The sequence below is a fragment of the Sus scrofa genome, chromosome 13 (genome assembly GCF_054392235.1).
Source record: "Sus scrofa isolate SSC_HxYL_T2T_F1_AM1 chromosome 13, Sscrofa_HxYL_maternal_Yorkshire_Landrace_v2.0, whole genome shotgun sequence".
In the NCBI taxonomy this organism is placed as follows: Eukaryota; Metazoa; Chordata; class Mammalia; order Artiodactyla; family Suidae; genus Sus; species Sus scrofa.
In genome coordinates this window covers 52116863-52138222 of record NC_139395.1, presented here as the reverse complement: position 1 = coordinate 52138222, position 21360 = coordinate 52116863, and the positions used below count along the sequence as shown (strand labels likewise).

Genomic DNA, 21360 nt, shown 5'->3' with positions numbered 1-21360 from the left:
CATACCCTCCAGAGCACACCAATAGCTCAGGGATATAAAAGAATCCGTCTAGAAGCCATTTTTTTTTTCTTCCCAAGCAAGGATATACCAAAGCAGCTAAGAGAATGCACTTGAAAGCAGAGGAAGAAGTTCTTTATCAATGGCACCTAGGAACCAGTTAACAACCAGCTCCTTTTCAAATTCAGCCTTCTTTGTCCTCAAATACCAACACACTGTGGGTCAGGACGTCAAAATATGCATTTGCTGGAGGGGGGTACTTTAACATTTAGTTCACAATACCTACACTTACCTCTGTCTCTCTGTCATCATCACAGCATCTTCGAGACCGTCATTGGAGACTAGAGCTGGGAAGCCACGAATGGGCCAAGGCACATCTTTCGTATTCCAGGAGCTCACAGCCTAGTGGAGAGAAGATTGGGTGCTTATTAAATACCTATTAATACCAATAGCTGTTGTTTATTGAGCACTCACTATATGGCATCCATAGGCACTATTTTAAATGCAAACCCTGCACCAACTCACTTAATCCTCATGACAACTCTTATATAATCACTGGCATCTTACAAGTAAGGAAACTGAGGCACAGAGGAATTAAGAAGCTTGCACAGACGTAATTAAACTTATAAGCTCTTGCACAGCAAACAAAGCCATAAATAAAATGAAAGGACAGTCTACAGACTGGGAGAAAACATGTGCGAAAAATTCCAACAAGGGATTGATTTCCAAAACAAACAAATAGCTCATACAACTCAGTAACAACAACAAAAGTCAAAGAAAAAATGTGCAGAAGACCTAAACAGACATTTCTCCAAAGATGGCCAGTAGGCACATGAAAAGATGTTCAACATCACTAACTATTAGAGAAATGCAAATCCAAGCTACAATGAAGTATCATATCACACTGGTTACAAAGGCCATAATCATAAAGTCTACAAATAATAAATCCTGGGGAGGATGTAAAGAAAAAGGAACCCTTCTACGCTGTTGGTGGAAATGTAAGTTGACACAACCAGCATGGACAATAGTATGGAGGTTCCTTAAAAAACTAAAGGTAGATGCCATATGATCCAGCAATCCTATTCCTGGATCTATCCAAAGAAAACTCTAATTTGAAAAGATTCACACAGACCAAAGTTCACTGTAGCACTATTTACAATAGCCAAGACATGGAAACAACCTAAATGTCCATTGACAAAGGAATGGAAAAAGAAGATGTGGTACACATATTCACAAAGGAACACTACTCAGTCATAAAAAAGAATGAAATGATATCATTTGCAGCAACATGGATAGACCTAGGTATTATCACACTAAGTGAATCAGAGAAAGACAAATATATGAAATACAAATACTGTATCACTTATATGTGGAATCTAAAATATGATACAAATGAAATTACTTACAAAACAGAAACAAACTTGCAGACTTAGGAAACAAATTTATGGTTACCAAAGGGGACAGGGGGTGGGGTAGGCATAATTTAGGAGTTTGGAATTAACCATTAACCAAAAAAAAAAAAAAAAAGAAAAAAGAAAAAGAAAGAAAAGCTTGCACAGTCACACACTTTGAAATGATACAGCTGAGATTCAAACGTTGGTCCATCTGTGCTCTTCTGACAACCAAAAAGAGGAGTGTGCAAGTTCAGAGTGATTTTTGGTGTTAAGCAGTTTCCTCTATCATGCTGAGCCTCAGTTTCTTCATCTGTTAAAGGCGCATAATTGCGACCACCTGGAATCACTGCAGGGCTTAAACCCTACAGGTGAGCATGCTTGATGAGAATCAAAAGACTGCAGACAAGGGGCCTTCTCTCTGCACCACCAGGAAGGGCTTTTGGAGTTTTAAAGGCAAAAGAGCGCACGTGGTTAAGCTGATGGAAGGGAAGCCTGGGGTGGTGGGAGAGGGCCTTTGCAGGAGGCAGAGCCCAAACTCTTGGAGGAAGGGCAGTCAGGGACAGGCTCTCCAGCACAAGAGCTCCTTGGAGAGGAGGAGTGGTGGGAGCAGGGAGCATCCAGTTGTTGTCACTTGCCCCAGTGTCAGTGCCAGACAGGGATACAGCCCAGGGGGTGCGGGCGGAGGCTGGGCTTGGTGAGCCCACACTTGTTGGGCATTTGCACTGGGGTGATGTGGGTGAGGTCAGGCAGCCACTGGCTCTAGACAGAGAGCAAGCCCAGGCCCATGTTTCCTGCACCCCAGGAGCCAGCAGCTCATTAAAGAGGAGGGAAGGAGCAATTACCTGCAAACTTCAGAAGGTAAAAGACCAGGAGGAGGGTTGTTCTCAACGTGGGGCCCCGGCACTATGCCAGAAAGGCAGAGGGGATGAAAGGAGGATGGAGAAGCCTTCCGGGGTCACTGGCTGAGGTCACAACAGGGCCAGTGAATCAACTAAGGTGGCCTAGAAGGCTAGGGGCAGTGGCTTAGGCTTGATGTGATCTGTAATGGGGAGCCCTGGTGAGCACTGGAGCAAGGCAGGGGTGGGGGCAGACTTCCACAGGAAGAAGGTGCTGCTGATGACTGACCCAGAGGGGCTTGAGTGGTGAGGAAGAAGAAACACCAGGGCTGCCTGTGCCCTCCATCCAGGGTGATGCCATTAAATAGAAATATAATGCCAATCTCCTGCATAATTTACAAGTGCCTGATAGCCCATCAGAAACAGGAAAAGAGGTTAATTCTAATAATATATTTAACCCAGTATATCAGAAATATTTATCATTTCAACATGAAATCAATGCAAACATCATTATTGAGCTAACTCACATTTTTCTTGTGCTAAATCTTCAGGATCTTGGGTGTTTCTCAGCCAGGACTCAGATTCAGACTAGCTGCATTCCAGGAGGCACAGGTGGCTTGTGGCTGGGGTATAGGACTGTGCAGGTCTAGACTGAGCAGAAGTTGGGGTGAAGTTGGCTGCAGATGTGACCTTTCTCAGGTTTCCTTCCTGTCCCCTTTTAGCACTGCCCCAGCTTGAGGACTGTGCTGTCCTTTGTCCACGAGCCACAAGCAGGGAAGTGGCCCTGGCTGGTCTCCTCTCTGCTCTGTCAAGCCCCAGCCTCATCTGGTCTTCACTGCACGCCCTGAGTTAAACATTAGCCCTGGATTTCTCAGGGGGTAAACCAAGAGAAAGAAGTTGTTTTAGAAAGTTAATTTCTCTTTATTCTTAAGTGCTCCCATCTTCTGAGGCTGGGATGGGCTGAGGAAGTGGGGTTTTGAGTCTGCTTGAGCTGCTCGCGCCAGGCTAACATGTGGAGAGAGTGTTGGAAATTTGATGGGGGAGCTCTAGCCGAGGGAGAGAAGGCTGAATTTAAAACAGGAACTGGTTGTTAAGGGTTACCAGGTGCTGTGGATCAAAAGTTTTCCTTCACTTTCAAGTGCCTTCTCTTAGCTACTTTTGCACCCCCTTGATTTGGGAGAAAAGGAATTGCCTTCTAGATGGTTCTTTTACGTTCCTGGGCTATCAGTGTGCTGTGGAGGGTATAAAACAAGTTTTGGTGCTGGATAATGCTGGGTGTGAGTTTCAGCTTCCTGACCCTGAGAGAGTTGGGTCAGTTTCCCACCCCTCAGTTTCTTTATCTGTGAAGTGGGAACAGGATAGGAGGGTAAATGGGAGAGTGTGTATGAGGTTCTTCACCTGGAATGTGGGGGCTCAACAGATGGGAAATGATTTATGGGTTCTGATTACTGTCATTGCCATTACCGCTCATGGAGCAGGGCCTGGGCTGAGTTTGTGGTTTGCGTCAGGAGAAGCAACAGGAGAAGGATAAGGGAGGGGTGGGGAGGGGCGCTCAGAGGGATGTCTCCTTACCAAAGCAAGTCTGAAAGGGGGTCTCTGAGGGATGAAGGTACAGCTAGAGGCCTCCAGATGGGTAAGGTGGGAGTCGGGGAGGACATGGGGGCTTGTCCTGAGCTGGCAGGGGAGCAGCACTCTAGCCATAATTGTGAACTCTGTCTGGGGGTCATGTTCTTCCCCACAGGTTTCCAGCTCCACCTCCCATGTCCACAGTTACCCAAACATTTTCCAAACCAGTCTGACCCCTTTCTAATGGGTTCCAGATGCATTTGCAAGAAATTGGAAAAATGCAGAGCCAAGTGGGAAGTTGCACATTTATAGCACCGTGTTGGGCCTAAGATTTTGTGCCAGGGGTGCCTGTTTGCAGGGGACGAGTTGCCTCTCTTTTCCTCCTCCCCCCTCATCTCCCCCAGGAGGAGTTTCCCACAGCCCCTTCCCGATGGGCAGCATTTAGGGGTGCCCTTGGTAAGGTGGGGTTTGTCTTCGGCGTGCACTTGCCCCTCAGACCCATCAGTAAGGCTTGAGCTCATTCATTTTCTGAATATTTACTGAGCACCTCCTAGGATTTGCTTTATATGTTTTAAAAAGTGAGATAAAATTGACACATAACATTGTATTAGTTTCAAGTGTATGATATTTTCTTAATAATTAATCATTTAGAAAAAGAGTTTTAATCTCACAAACTCCCTGAAAGAATCTAAGGGACCTCCTGGGGGTCCAAAGATCATACTTTGAGAACAACTTCTTTAAAGGAAAAGAAGCTCTCAGGGGGCCATGAGAGCTTGACAAGGCAACCTGACCTAGGTTAGCGGGTGGGAGACTAGATTAAAAAGGGGGACATTAGAGTATGTTTAAGACCTGGACAAAGCATGTAGAAAGGCCCAGTGGTGATGGAGAGCATGGTACCCATGAAGAACTAAAAGAAGTACTTAAGAATCCTCTGCTTGGGGTACACTGGGGCTACTGCAAGCCCCCCCCACTTTAAATCCATGTAACTAAAAATTTATCTAGGTCCTGTGACATACCAAGGACCAAGATCATCTCTTCTCTCTTGGAGCTGACAGTCTGGAAGGGGGAAGCATGTCCCTCTTCCCACCCAGCATTCCTGTGGCATGTGCAGAGACGGGGGAGCTGGGTCTGATACGTGTGCGAGCAGGAGGGGCACAAATGTCAGATTTGGAAAGCCTAGGTGCAGGGAGATTTTAAGTTCAATTTTGAAGGGTGAGTAGGGGTGATCCAGGAACAGGGGATGGTGTGCCTGTATGAAGGAGAGGAGGGCTCAAAGGTCTGGAAACAAGAGACCACATGGGCTGTGGTGGGAATGGGAAGTTTGCACCATGGAGGGGTGAGGAGACCGGGAAGGGCAATGGACCAGTGTGTGAACCAGACCGGTTGACTCTGAGCTCTAACCCAGTGTAGTTGTTGGTAAGATCACAGGCTGATTCTAAGTCATGACTCCATATTTTGTGTGCAGGTCACTTCGTCTCTTTGGACCATTTTCCAGAGGTGATACTGGTTGGAATTTAAGAACAGAGATTCTGGAGTCTGTCTGCCTGGGCTTGGATCCCAGCTCTGCTATAAATGACTTGTGTGACCTTGGATCAGTCACTCAACTTCTCTGTGACTTAGCTTCTTCCTCCCTATAACAGGAATATTACTAGTATCTACCATATATGGTTATTTTAGAGAATCAGTGAGTTATATGTATAGTTATAGGACTTAAGGATTATTCTTGACAAATTCCTCATCCTCAGGAGGGATGTTCATCCCAACTTACTCACCTCAGGTGATGCTGGGGAAGCAGCACCTCTTAGCATTGGCAGCAGCCCTGGAGGTTTATCTGGTTCAAAGTCCCATGTGATTCAGGTGATCTCCAGCATCCCTGTCCATCTGTGCATCCTGGACAAGTGGCTCTTTGGGCTGTGATCATGCACAGTTGAGAGAGCAGGTACTCAAGCGCATGACCTCCATTCCTGGTAAGGAAGCCAGTGGGGAAAAATGCAGTTAGAAAAGTACAAATCTCACATCGGTGCTGCTTTCTTCCACTGTATGGAAGGGGATGTAAGTGTGTTTCAGCCAAAAAAGACAAGACTTTCCTATGGATCTTGACTCCATTCATTCTCCAAATCACACTGCTGAGTGAGAGACAAAAATGGAATGAACTGGAAGACCAGCCATAACATAATCCAGCTCTGAAGAAGGAAAAAGCCACCAGAAGAAAGACAACACAGATGGGTGGACAAGCTCTAAATGATGCTGATTCTGTAGTTTCAGAGCACTCAGCTGTCAGTTTCGGTGAAGAGGGCAGACCCCTCCTACCCTGGCTGCTGCTGGGCTGGGGAGGACAAGCTGGGCACAGCCCTTCCCATCCAGTAAAACTTGCTTTCGTGGGGTCTGCAAAAGTGGGGCCCTCCCCAGACTTTGGCTGTGCTGGTCACCCAACTTGATGTCACCTGAACTGGTGCAGCTGACAGAAGATTGTAGTATGAAGATTCCGGTGTTTTCTCACTGGCCTTCTGGGGTGCAGAGACCCCTGGGGAGGGAGGCATTCATGTTACCGAACCAAACTTGAGTCCACTAGCCAGTGTCCAGTAAAGCCAATAAAGTCAAAAAATTTTTTTTCATTATCCATTCCTCTGTTGATAGACATTAAGCTTGCTTCCATGTCTTGGCTGTTGTAAACAGTGCTGCAGTGAACATTGGGGAGCATGATCTTTTCAAATTGTGATTTTTCCCCAGATAGGTGCCCAGGGGTAGGACTTCTGGATCATACGGTATATTATTCAGCCATAAAAAAGAATGAAATAATGTCATTTGCAGCAACATGGATGAACTTAAAGATTATCATATTGAGTAAAGTTGGGCAGAGAAAGACAAATATATGATATCACTTATATGTGAAATCTAATAAGATGATAGAAAAGAACTTATTTATAAAACAAAAACAAACTTTCTTTCCTTGCTATGTGATGGAAATAATGCCTCCTGTGCTTTCCTGAGGCCTGTTTTGTTACAACACTGAAAAGGGGGTATGACAGAATAGCTTGGCAAAGAAAAGCGTTGGGCATCTGGGGCTGGCCTGCACAGGTTCAAATCCTGCCTTCACCAGTAAACAGCTAAGCAAATGGGGCAAGCAACTGACAATGATATGCTCATCTGAGAAGTGGTATAATAAGATCTCCCCAGGAAGTTTTTAGGAAGAGTAAAAGCACTTGGAATAGTCGGTGCTCAAAAGATACTTGCAAGGGTGCTGTTTGTCAGGTGGTGTGTTCAACCCCTTATGGGTGTCACTTAGCCTGATGAAGGTGCCACTGTGATTGTACCTATTGGTGGATGTCAGGTCAACTGCCTAATGTCACATAGCTAGGAAGGTCCACACCCAACTCCAACTGATTCCAAAGTTCATACTCTCAACTGGTTTCTATGTTGCCTCTGACAATCAGTGATTTCCAGCCCTCACATTGCTACTTTCTGCCTGGGAGACCTTGGTTAAGCTGGTTCCTTCATCTGAGCCCTAGTGTCCTCCTCCATGCAAAGATAATACAAAGCCTGAGATTTGCAGTGGAGAAGAATGGGACCGTGAGGTTGGAATGACATTGAGTCCTGGATTTGCCTCATTCTTGATATGTATGTGTCCTTGTTGGATATGTTGCTTAGTCTTTCTAAACTTCAGTTTCCCCATCATTAAAATGGGGTAGTAAATCCTCCTTCACAGGGTTGCTGAGGAAAAGGAGGTCAGTCATGTAATGTGCTCAGCGCTGACCACACCACACATAGCATGTAAAGGGATGACTGTGGCCTTGAACCTTGTGCCTCATTCAGCTTACACTCTATAGTCTCCTTGAGGGAGTAGGTAACACTGCCTACCAATATTTGTATCCCCAGAGCCTAGCACAGCATCTGCCTGGGCTCATCAAATAGCTCTGAAACAGGGAGTAAACTTCCTATTACAGATGAGGAATCGGAGCCTCAGAGGGGGGAAAGTCTGTGCCCAAATTGCCAGCTGGTGGAAAAAGCAGTATAGGAACCCCAGTTTCTAGGTTTGAGCCAGTGGTGTATCCACGGCAATGCATAAAATATGGAATTTTGTCAAGACAAGTCACTTGAAGGTTTTACTTCTACTTAAAATGTCTTCACTTAGCACTAGCATGGGGTGGGGATTTAGTGTCTTTAGGTCTGCACTTGACCTTGGGAACTGGTAAATGCTTCTGTAAAACTGGTTCTGATCATTATATGTGGAATACAAAATATGGCACAAATGAATTTATCTATGAAACAGAAAAAAGCTCACAGACACACAGACATAGGGAACAGACTTCTGGTTGCCAAGGGGGAGGGGGTAGGGAGAGGGATGGAGTGGAAGGTTGGGGTTGGCAGATGCAAACTATTATATAGAGGATTCATAAACAACAAGGTCCTACTGTATAGCACAGGGAAATATATTCAATACCCCATGAAAATCCATAATGGAAAACAATATGAAACAGAATATATATATATCACTTTTCTGTAAGCAGAAATTAATACAGCATTGTAAATCAACTATACTTCAATAAAATAAACAACAACAACAAAACAATTGATTTTGGGAGATCCTTATAGCTTGAAAGAATGCAGAGGAGATCTCTGGGGTGCAAATTGGGGATTTTATGCTTGCATACTTTCAGGATGGGGCTTGCCAAGGAGATGGGGCCAGGGCTGATGCCTGCGTTGCCTGAGAGGTGACCTTGCTAATAGTTTTTCAGTGACCCAAACAAGTCCAAAGGCTTGAGGAAGTCCGTAGAGCCCTCCTGTCTACCTAACTGCCCTGGCATTTCCAAGCTGAGCAGGTGGGTTTTCCAGGTCCAGAGCTGCTCCATGTGGAGCAGGAAGCATTTTTCATGAGCCCCGTATAATGAGGTGTGGTGACCTCTTGTAAAGAAAACTCGTCTTCTCTCTAGGGATCCTGTTTCATGCCCAGGGACAGTAGGCGCTGATGGACGTGTGTGACTTGAGGAGATAATGGGACTAAAAAGATGCTCATACACGTCTGCCAGATGACCAGATGGATATGCACGTAGCATCCCTCTGGCCGGGAGGGGTGGGGCAAACTTATAGCATCTGATTGCTGGAAGCCATGGCAGCCCCGTGGCCCCTGGGCAGAGAAAGAGCAGATTGACCAGTAGGATCTTCAGGGTGAGACTTTTAAATACACAGTCTCAGAGAATGGGCTTGTCAGTTTTCCTCTCTCCACCCCCAACCTTTCCCCTCAGTTCCACTTTCTTAGCTCCAATCTCCTATTTGACGTTTCTCCTTGGGTGTCTTAAAGATAAGTTCTCTATCACCCCCACTCCCAAATCCTAGGCAAACTGAAACTCTCGGGGCTCTTCATCTTCTCAATAGCGCCAACATCTGTCTAGTTTTAGCTGGACATCCAGTTCCCACCCTTCACTCTTTCCTTTCCCCTCGTTCAATCCAGCGCTGAGTTTTGTGGACTCCATCTCCCAAATATATACCGATTCTTATAGGACATCGATTCTTAATCTATCTTTAGCATCTACATTTCCACACTACCACTTTGGTCTGAGCCACCTTCGTTTGTCTCCTAGGCTCCTGGAAGGGTCAGCTACCCTCTGTTCCAGCTTTACTCCTGTGGTCTGAGTGATCAGGTCCTGCCTAAGTCCCATCTTAGGCACCCCTGCCCCCATTTTCACCTGCTCCAACACAGGCTGGTTTTCTGAGTCTTCATACCCCAGGGTCTTTGTACTTGCTACCTCTACTGCATGGAATTGTTTTCCTCATGGCCCTTCACAGGCTACGTTTTTGTTCTCCTCGAGGGTCTCAATACAAAGCATGTTTCTTTAGTGATGCTTTCCCTGACCTGCACCATCAGCCCAAGGATGTTCTCCAGTGTCTTGCTTAGTCTGTAATCATCTTATTTTCTTGTTTAGTCTGTCTTCTAGAACAGCAAACCTTTTCAGGAAAGGGCCAGAGAATATTTTAAGCTCTGTGGCCATACTTTAAGCTCTGTCACCATGATTCAACTCTGCCCTTTTAGTATCAAAGGGCACCATTGGACAATGTGTAGCCTGTGGAAATTTGAATTTCATATAATTTTCACCTGTCCCTAAATACTCTTTTCATTAAAAAAAAAATCTTCAAAAATTGTGAAAACCATTCTTAGCTCCTGGACCTTACAGAAATATGCAGTGGGACAGGCTTGGCCCACAGCCTATGGTTTGCCAACCCTTGTTTTAGAATGTAAGTTCCACGAGGCCAGGGCCCTGTCTGTCTTGTCCATCACACTATCCCAACTATATAACAGTTCTTGGCATGTAAAAGATGCTCACTAAATATCTGGAGAGTAAAAGGCAGAGGAGATGACACCTGGAGCTTATTGGACACGTCTCAAACAGGGGGCCATCGTGTTTCCGAAAACAAGGAGTGAAAAAACAAGGATGAAAAGGAAGGATGATCATGAGGTACACATCTGTCAACAGGAATCTCTGGGCATCAAATCTACCCTTCTGCTTCTAGCCAGGACAATAATCAACCACCCATGATCTGTATTTTCTAGGCCCAGAGATTCTTCCAAGTCAAGCAAGAAGCCACTGCTCCCTGTGAACAATCCTCTGAACTGGCAATACGGCCAGGCTGTCAGAATTCTAACCCCTGGAAAGGTCATGGACATTATGTCCTGGCACGGGCAGTCACCATCTGAACAAATTAATACTTGTGTGCTTTTAAGAGGAAAGTTATTCTTGATCTTTCAAAAGGAGAATCAACCTTTCAATCCCACCTGGCATTTGTATCTTTCTATCTCTTTTAGTTTTCACTCTGCATACAGGCTCAGAATAAACATTTCTCTGATTTTTTTTTTCCTGATAGTATTTGTTCCCTCTGCTATAGATTTGAGATGAAATACTTTTCTTAATAACACTCTCAGAGGGAAAATATTTGGCTCCCTCCTCCATAATTTTTGATGGAACCTGTTTATTGCCTTGTGGTCATTTCACTGGCGGTCATTTGATGCTCTGGACTGCTGAATGAGGCCCCTTTTGGGCTGTGTCTCTGGACACCAGCAGAAACATTTGGAAAGTTTAAAGAAAAGTCAGACAATTGGTTGCCTTTGGGAAAATATAACTAGATTCTACCTCTCACCTCATATCAAAATCCTGGATGAGTTAAAATTTTACAAGGAGAAAATATGAATGAACATTTAAAATATAAAATCTGGGATACGAACATCTCTAAACATGTTACTAAAAGCAGAAACATAAGTCCCCCAAATCTCTTCAGGAATATCTTGAGAAACCACAACCTTATAGAGTTATTTGGTAACAAAAGGTCAATTCATTAAAATTGTTTTATTTACCCATTTTTTTTTGGGGGGGATGAGAAATTCTGCCTTCTTAGCATAGTTCAATTATAATATTTCAATTACAATCCAATGTTACCAACTATAGTCACCATTAGATCCTCGGACTTACTCATCTTATAACTGAAACTTACACCCTTTTACCAACCTCTCCTTACTGCCCTCACGCCCAGCCCCTGCCTGGCAACCACTTTTTCACTCTCTGTTTCTATGAGTTTGACATTTTTTTTTTAATATATCACATATAAGTGATACCATTCAGAATTTGTTTTTCTCTGTCTGGTTTATATCACCTAGTACTATGCCCTCTAGTTTCATCCATGTTGTCACTAATGACAATGTCACTAAAGCCCTGATTTATCTTTCAGGGCTGAATAATAGTATATATATATATATACACACACACATACTCATGTATATATGATATATATGATATTGATGATCTATATAGGATGATCTATATATATGTTATACATTGTCATATATATCATACCATGATATATAGATATATAGATATAATTTTCCTGATCCATTCATCTATTGATGGACACTTTGTTTCCACACCTTAGCTATTGTGAATAATGCTGCAATGAACATGGGAGCACAGCTGTCTCTTCAAGATGGTGATTTTGTTTCCTTGGGATGTATATCCAGAAGAGGGATTGCTGGATCATACAGCAGTTCTATTTTTGATCTCTTTTGAGGAACCTCCATACTGTTTTCCATAGTGGCTATACCAGTTTACATTCCCACTCATGGCTCACAAGGGTTTCCTCTTCTCCACATCCTTGCCAGCATTTGTTATCTTGACCTTTGGAAAACAGCCATTCTAACAGGTGTAAGGTGATATCTCAGTGTGGTTTTGACTTGCATTTCCTTGATGATTAGTTTTGTTAGGCAGGTTTGATTTCTTTAATATGTAAAATGATCTAATCATTGAGGGGATAAAAATCACCATTGAAAAATGTGTAGAGGCTATGCTGAGTTGTATATATAAGGAGGTTGTTGGAAAAATGACTAAAAGGCATAAACAGGTGATTCACAAGATACGTTCAACTAGTTACAGATATTTGAAAAAATGTTCAATCTTATCAGTAATTTAAAAAGCCCCATCAACCAACCCTGAGTTACCTTCTCCCTGACAAATTGGGAAAGATAAAGGAGTTCCCTTGTGGTGCAGCGGGTTAAGGATCTGACATTGCCACTGAGTGGCCTCAGTCACTGCTATGGCATAGATTCAATCTCTGCCTTGGGAACTTCCACTTCCACATGGGTACAGCCAAAACAAACAAACAAAAAAAGATAAAAAAGAATGATGGGAAGGAAGTGTTTGGTGGACTGTTGGTGAGGCAGTATGGCTATCTGTGTCCAAAGTTCCCAAGTCCACAGTCCCACTTCTAGAAATGAGGATTTACACAGTAATGGAGCGTTTTCTCAACTTCCATCCCCATTCAGATGGGGAACCTGTCTGACTTGGTCACTACCTGTGAGTGCCTCAGAGGGGCTCGGTAGGGACTGGTTGAATGCTGGATAATTGAGTGAAGACAGAAAGCCGTACCAAGGACGTGGGAGTTCACCATCGCCATTGCTTACCATTATCAACTGTCTCAGTTGCCACATGCCTAGGAGTTTAACCAGTTACCTACCAGCTGGTTGACTAAATGGACATGAATTCAGCGAAAATGATGCCCTGGGGGAGGAGTGCTATGTCTCTATTCAAGTGTCCATGCCAGGGACACTACTGTTGCTTCTGTGTTGGATTGGAGTCTAAGCTTATGAAACACTTTCTATGTTAAAGGGTTAAATATATTTACGATCACCACTGCTGGATTTCTAAAGGCCTAACACACCAAGTGTAAATGTGCCTTTCTTCCAGCCTCCTCTGGTGTCAGGATCTTGTAGAAAATACTTTCTTCGACTCTAGCAGGCACCCACCGCAGACACGCTTCAGTCCTGGAGTTACATGCCGGCATCAAAAACCTTGGAGAATAACATTCCTGCTTGAGGCAATCTAATTAAACTTCTCCCGTCAACTTGAAGTGGCCCCCAATGGACAGATCCAACCTATTTTTAGGTTCCAAGTGTTATAAGAAGAAATATTTAATTAGAATGGGGGATGTTTAAAATAGCTTTCTCTCTTAACATCAGTGCCTGCTGGCTTGTTTTCCCTGATGTCATTAATCACCAGCGAGCGGATGTCAGAATTCACAGCTATAGCTCCTGCTGAAATCTGCCTTCTTAGGGTAGTTTGTTCCATAAGTCAAAATGCCATGTCTCTCCGGATTTGGGCACTTTCCTGCAAACCCGTGGCACTGAGCGCTTGAGACAACTGAATGTTGAGCATTTCTTCAGAAGAAGAACCCCTGGCAGGGTATTTCTTCCATGGAGCTCTGTGGCTCTTGGTGTTCGTGGAGAGACGGTTGTGTTCAGACCAAGGAGATAGGAAATGTTCCATGATCCTGGGACCAAGAAGGGCTTGACGCTGCCTTGGGACCTACATGAAGAACTGAGCCATACAGAAAGTGATGGAAGGGAGATAACTCGAGCTCCGTCAGGGTTCAGATCTAATTTTGGGTATGCCTATATACTTTTTCTGGATCACCAGGTGAAAAATCGTTAAAAGTTAGAACGCTAGATATACTTTGCTTTACCTAGGAGTCATACTATCTAGAAGATTATATAGATTAGACGTGACTTAGAAAAAAAATCACGTAATTAATAAATGACAAACACTGTTCTAAGTGCTTTATGTGTTTTTAACTTGCCTTGTCACCACAACAGCCCTTTGAGGGGGTAGTATTATTAGTCCCAATTTACAGATGAGGACACTGAGGTGCAGGAAAAATAAATAACTTTCCCAAAGCCACTCCCTAGTGGGTGGCAGAACCAGTATTAAAATACAGTCAGTCTGGCTCTGGAGTTGGGTGCTTAGTCATGTGTTACATTTTATTACTTTATGATTAATGAGGAGGAGTTTTGTTTTTGTTTGTTTGTTTTTTGCTTTTTAGGGCCGTACCTGTGGCATATGGAAGTTCCCAGTCCAGGGGCTGAATTGGAGGTACAGGTGCTGGCCTACACCACAGCCACAGCAACTTGGGATCCAAGCCATGTCTGCAACCTACACCACAGCTCACGGCAACACCAGATCTCCCAGCCCACTGAGTGAGGCCAGGGATAGAACTTGCATCCTCATGGATACTAGTCAGATTCATTTCCACTGTACCACAATGGGAACTCCAAGAGTTTTTTTTTCTTTATTTCTGACAGATTTTAAGTGGTACATGCCTCCTAGACCCTCACCTGCTGGCTTCCTACAAATTATTGTCCTTCTCTCAAACTGAAAAGCTATTAGAAAGTCATTATTTGTAAGAAGAAAAAGGCACTTTTATATGGCACTTGTGGGAGTATAAATTAAATGTTTGACTTTAATCCAGTGCTTCTACTTCTATTTTTATTTTATTTTTTGTCTTTTTAGGGCTGCACCCATAGCATACGGAGGTTCCCAGGCTAGAGGGTCTAATTGGAGCTGTAGCTGCCAGCCTATGCCACAGCCACAGCAATGCCAGATCTGAGCCGCGTCTGTGACGTACACCACAGCTCACGGCAACGCCGGATCCTTAACCCACTGAGTGAGGCCAGGGATCGAACCTGCAACCTCATGGTTCCTAGTCGGATTCGTTAACCACTGAGCCACAACGGAAACTCCCCAATGTTTCTACTTCTAGATGTGGATCTAAGATGTATACAGAGAAATCGGTGTTAATTAAGCAGACATCTTTGTCCATCTTGTTTCTAGTATCATCAGAACCTAGAACAGTTTCTGGCACATGGTTGGCATGTGGCAAAGCATTTTTCAGTGAACAAATGGCAAATTACAAAGAACAAAGATACAAACAAAACCTCAATGTCCACCCAGAGGATGAAATAATACTCTATCTGTAGATGGTATGCTATACAGATACTAGAAATCATGTTTGTAGAAGAAATTTCATCAAATGCACCCTTTACATAATCTATAAGTGAATAAATTAAGCCTCAAAAGATGAAGGACATTATTTTCTTGGGTTTCTATAGGACACCTCCTAGCAGCAAAATAGAGTGTTACTGGGTTTTTTTTTTTTTTTTCCAGTTCATAAATCATTTATTCACTGTAAGAGGAATGTTTAAAAATTATTCACATTTTACACTGTATTGTTTTAATATGTTTACGGTTTAAAATAAGCCCATCAAATTCATTTCAAAGCATCACTAAAAGTTATCTGTGGTTGGGAAGTTGTGGGTGGCTTTGGGTTTAGAATGTTTCTCACCTTTTCTACAATATACATGTACTCTTGTAATCAGAAGAAATAAATATTTACAGTTTTATCTTTCATGGGGTCAAAAGGAAGGAACAAAGATAACTAAGGACTGAAAAAAATAAGTGTTCATAGGAAAAAGGCCAAAAAGTTAATAGTGGTCGTATTTACTTAGAAGGATTAAGATTAGCATATCACTTCTTTTAATTTACATGTGCTTTCCAATTATATACTAATGAATATATATTATCTAAACAATATAAATTTTTTTAGTGGAAAAAGTAGGGTGTGGATGGGGGAGTTTTCTTTTTCTTTTTTTTTTTTTTTGTCTTTTTAGGGCCACACCCCCGGCATATGGAGGTTCCCAGGCTAGGGGTTGAATCAGAGCTGTAGCTGACAGCCCTCACCACAGCCACAGCAATGCCAGATCCAAGCCACGTCTGCGACCTACACCACAGCTCATGGCAACGCCAGATCCTTAACCCACTGAGCGAGGCCAGGGATTGCAATCTCATGGTTCCCAGTCAGATTTGTTTCCACTGCGCCATGATGGGAACTCAGATGGGGGAGTTTTCGAATTGGCTTCAGCATCTGCCACTGGTTAGAGAGTTTCACTCTGGTTTCCACATTTGCCACTTGTCTCTCAGGTCCCCTGTCCTTATGATCCTGCTGACCAGTTGAGGACAACCATAACCCCAGGGCCTTGGCATAGAGAGGATGTTCATGTTTGTTTAGTGACCTAACTAAATAGCTGTGGAGTGAAATATTAATTTAATATTTAAAGATGTGTTTAATTTGCTTTGTAAGGCTTGGTTTTCTTACGGTGTCACTCATCCCTAATTGTCACCTGTCTCCAGGGTCGGACATCTACTTCCTGGTGGATTTCAGGTTACCATGACTGATGTCTTCTTCACGCACCAAGGGTATTGGGAGCATGGGCAACCCCTGTCAGAGAGAAGCCTTTGAACCACCTGGAGGATGGCGCACTTTCCCAGGAGACATTGCTGTTAGGCTCAGGTCCCTACCTTCTGATGGTTTCGAACCATCTATGCTGGAATTTGGGGTGGTGGGGTTGGGGGTAACAGTTAAGGCTTAAGAATAGTCACAAAGCTCAGAATGGCCACTGGGGGTCAGTCTTAGGCATGGGAGGTGCCGCAGTCCCCAGCACCCCTCCTCTCCCAATATCTTCCCAGCTCACAAACTGGTCACTGAGATTCTGCCACAAGACAAACCTATTTTTAGTTTAAGATTTCTGGCAGGGCTGATAGCCAAATATTGTCAAACACTGACACTTTGGTGTGACTGGAGATTCTAAAAGCACATTGCATAGGAAAGGGTTGGGGATGGCCTATTGCCTATTCTTTGTCAGGTTTTGTGTTAGAAGCTTTAGAGAGTGACCATGGAATTTATCCTCCAAACAGATGCTTTTGAGAGTGAAAGGCGGTGCTAATTGGATGGTTGAGGTGCCAGGGCCACAGGCAAAACCTGGGAGTGTCCGTCTTTAGCAGGTTTGCATGTTTCCTTATGTATGGATATAGCTTGTTATGTTTATAGCAATGAGAAATTGTCCTGCCCATTTCAGAAACATGAGCAAACCTAAGGCTCAGAGAAGTCAAGAAAGATGTCCAAGGTCCCTGGTTTCAAAGGCCGTGTGCTCTGATATTCCCTTAAGGCTCAAGGTCAGTGGGCTCCTAGAGTCAACAGGAAAGGGACGTCACTGAGAGGAGAGTGGAAGAGGCTTTGAACAGGGTGAAATGAGGAACAAGCCAGTGGTACTTTGTTAACTTTGTGACTGTGCCAGGATGCAGTCTGGAAGGTGTCTGGGGTAAGGCTCATGGCTGAAGGAGTCCTCTGACTCACGACTGCTCTGCCTCAAAAGTGCCTTGTCACCAGGTGTCAGGCCACCTCTCTGGGAACCCTGTGTCTCCCGTGGTGCTGTGTGTGGCCTGCTGGGAGGCCAGAGCCGTGCTTCCTGTGTGTTATTTTACCTCCATGCTGTTGCCTTTCTGTCTTGCAGGTCAAGGGTACAAGTGGGAGGGGCTCTCACATAGCTTGCCTGGTAGTTTAAGGTTTTTCTTGTATTGTCAGGTTTTGAAAATTTCCCTGGGACTTTGCCTTATAAATGAGGGGAAAAGAGGAACTGGAAAGATTTTTGTCATAGATAGCCAAGTAGAGTTTGAGATCACCAAAGAGACATGACCCAAGAGATCCTGATTGCACTAGGCCAGCCTTTTGAGAAAGTCCAAAGCTCTCACTGATACCTCTGTTTTTTCTCGGGGGCTCCCTTCCTCAAGGTCACAGCTAGACCTGAGCTCCTTCTTCTTTTGAATTTATTTTTTTAGAATGTATTAACACCCTGACTTTTCTCATTATCCCACTTTGTTCTAGGTCTAACCAGGTATGGGGTTCACCCATTTCCTTGATTTCTGCCAAACAAGACAAGACCCAATTCTAGGTTCTTTCTGGGAGAGGGCAGCAGATGCATCTTTCTTAATCTCTCCAAATTTCTACACACAGACAGGACAGCTGGATAGCAAAGCCATAAACCAATGGTCAACACTTACCAAACATCCCAACCGCCTCTCCCAAACCAAGGTATCCCTACAAACTCCCAAATGGAAGGAATGAGGATAAACCAGCAAGAACTGCAAGGCTCACATAGTATCAGCATCTCTGTAGCAGAAGCAGAGGGTAGCAACAGGACGTCTGATGGGCTTGAGAACCAGGGAACTTGAAAATATCCCCTAGGTGTTCCCTGGGCAACATGGCTGGCCAATTCCAGAGCAGTAGCTAAAACTGGAGGTGGGGCTCATGCTCACAGGCAGATGCTAATCACAGGTGAGAGCCCTGAGTAAGGTTAAAGGGGCGGGAGCAGCCTACCCTCTGAACTCCAGAAATAGATCCAGGCAAAAACATCAGTTGCCCCCTAGTGTGTAGAGTGTTAGTCCTAGACTTTTTTCTTTCAAAAGGGAAGACATCCAAAACCTGTCATAGTTTCACCCAAGCATACTTTTCCAGTATAATTTCCATCTGCATCTTTCAGTTTGCCCTCTATGCCAACTACCCTGTTCTCAGTGGTTCCATTTGCCTTCTCCAACAACTTGTGTCTTGCATTTCACACAGCCCTGACAATACGGTTTGGGTGAGTTCTGGCTAAGATCACTGAAACATGCAGGCCCAAGACACAGGTGGTGGTCCTCAGTTAACTTTTGGCACAAATTTTTTATTCATACAGATTCCTTTTGGAAGAGAATACTGCCTCTGACCAACACAGTTTACTTAGTTCCACAAACAACAGCAGGACTCCCCTCGCTGTAGTTCTTGTTACAACACACAAGTCTCCCTTGACTTTTGACTAATTTGAAATAATTAAATAATGTGTTTATTAAAAAATCCATCCCATATTTGGAAAAATGCTTGACTCCTGACATAATGACAGGGCATTTCCAGTTGCCCAGAGAGTGCCAGACATGTTCAAGGTCCAAACAAGGTGCCATGGAAACTACAATGGTGCTGCACACCAGTTGTGAAGATTCCTTGGGGAAATGGATGCCCATGTAGGAGGCTCTAGACAGTAAATCTGATGTCAAGGGTCCTCTGGCTGGTGTCTCTGGCTCTGCCCTGATCCATGCCCCCGTGGAAGGTGAACAGAACTGCCCTTGTTGAGAAGGCATGGATGCAATTTATTTTACATTTTTTTCCATCGAATGTGAGTGTGTGGTGGGAGGCAGATTTTGATATGCAGAATCCCACCACATCCTCAGTCAGAGAAACAGATGGACCATATGATTTTGAGTGTGGCACCCAGGATTTGGGTCTAGTTCAAGCACACAGCTCATAAAAGCCCAGACAATAAAAAGTGAAGATGCAAAAGATAAAAGGGTTGCTCTCAGATGCCATAAAATATTGTTTAAATTCATTCTTAACCATAGCGTTCTAACCTTTACATTTCCATTTTTATGCATGGAAAAAAAGGGCTGTTCAGTATTTGTACTAACCGAGCCTCAGGAAACGAATATCTTCTGGCCATTAAAAGCAGGTTCTACTAGTTTAGTAATGGCCTCTGAATCCCTCTCTTTGCAATACTGGGGCTTGCCATCATATATTGGAATGCATTCATTTCCTTGTGCCCAGGACCCTGCTAATGTTTTAATTCCTAAAGGTAAATCCTATGGGAAAAAGTAATACTGCATCTGAAATTTCTGACAAAAATACATGCAAGTTTTTTTTTTTTAATAACTTGAGATGTTTGATGTAACTCATTAAAGATAGCAACCATTGTGGAGACCTCTTGAATATAATTATGGTTAGACTTGAAACTCTAAACATTTAGTTAATGCTATTTTCCATGTATCATTTAAATTAACAGCAGAATAATAATGATATTATTATGTACTTTCTGTGGATTAAACCCTGTGCTTTTAAATGCCTTGGTCAGGTACTGATGGACAGATCCATTTTATAGGTAAGAAAAGTGAGATTAGAGGTAAAATTAACTTGCTCAAGGTCAAACAGTGCCAGAATTTTATTCCAAATCTGTCTGGCTCAAAGGCCCAATTTCCTAATCACTTTTGATGTGTTGTATTTTGCCCACTTAAAATTTTATAAGATGCAAAATCAAGTTTCTTAAAACCAGATATTGTGTTTAAAATATAAAACTGTCCCCCTTTTGACCCTGAACTTGAGGAACCACATTGTTCCCTATGTAGAGGCGATGCATTCACAATAAATAGTTTAATCACCTGGGTTTTAGTTTTTTTCATTGGAGAATTTAGAAATGGAGCTAAATATCCTCCCAAAGCACATTTTCCTTCCTGACATTTAGTCATTGTTCAGTTAATGTTTATTTGGGTTTTACTATAAGGAAAGACAGGGTGATCTTTTCGTAATTATGGAATAATGAGGTGTGGTCCCTGAGTGTAAGAACTCAGTTTAATGGAAGAGAAAAACTCATCAAAAAACCCTCAGAGTGCAATGTATTCTGTGCTATAAAAGGAATGTGTGTGTGCATGTGTGAACAGATACATATATACATATATAAACATGCACAATCATAATATACATGTGTAGGCCCACACACAGATGTCTGGGGGGACAGAGAGGAGGCAGGGACTTAGAAATTGGGTGTTGCACATAAGTGAGACCCTAATTCCATAAGGAGAAAGGGCTGAGTCTGTTTTGAGTGTCCCTATGTCTTGGGCCTGGCAGACCAGTCCATTATTTGTTGAATGATGGTATGAAGGAAAATGAGCTGTGGGCTGGGTTATAAAGGATTAATGGGGGGTTCACCAGGTGTAGAAGAGGGGGTAGGACATATATTCCAGGCAGCAGGCACAGCATGGACGAAAGGAGCATGTATGATTTCATGGGGGGTAGAGGCATTAGAAGCTTGGGCCCAGAAAGAGGATGCATGTGGGGTAGCAGCAGCAAACAAGGTCACAAAAGGTAGATTGTGGCCAGGTTCACACTGGGGCCAAAGCCATGAGGTGGGGGTGATGTATGACTTTGCAGAGTTCTTTTCATGGGGAGAACCTGTGGCTCGGAAGCGTTACTTATTCACAGCTGTTGGAGTCCAAATAATTTAATATGACTACTTAAAACATAAAAGGATAACAGTCTCAACTCCACGAGGAAAAGATGTTGTGGATGGGCTCCCATTTTCAGGGAAAAAAAGACATTACCAACCTAGATTAGGGGAGAAGTGAGACTTACTGACATTAAACTGCAGGTAGTCAGATTTAACCTGTTTGGATGCGGGAAGTTCTTTTGCCTGTGAAGGTCTGTCAGTCTAAGAGGAGAACTGAGAGTATGGGCAAATGTAAGGCATCCTTGGAAATGTGATTTTTCAGCCGAGCCCAGTGAGAGGTAAGAACCTATTTCCCCGTCCTTGAATCTGGGCTGCCCTCATGAATTGTATTGGAATA

The 21360-nt window shown here is 43.5% G+C and overlaps 1 long non-coding RNA gene across 3 annotated transcripts in view; it reads right to left on the bottom strand.

The window, feature by feature from the left end:
• Nucleotides 1-21360, bottom strand: part of LOC102162847 (uncharacterized) — a 163207-nt gene that overhangs the window by 52101 nt on the left and 89746 nt on the right. The window contains exons 2-4 of one of the 3 annotated variants that reach the window (XR_014823374.1): nucleotides 5566-5757; nucleotides 2755-2878; nucleotides 290-399 (exon numbers count right to left, since the gene is read on the bottom strand). This is a non-coding gene — a long non-coding RNA (uncharacterized LOC102162847). The remainder of the gene's footprint in view (nucleotides 1-289; nucleotides 400-2754; nucleotides 2879-5565; nucleotides 5758-21360) is intronic. The other 2 variants (XR_014823371.1, XR_014823375.1) reach the window with 2 other exon arrangements.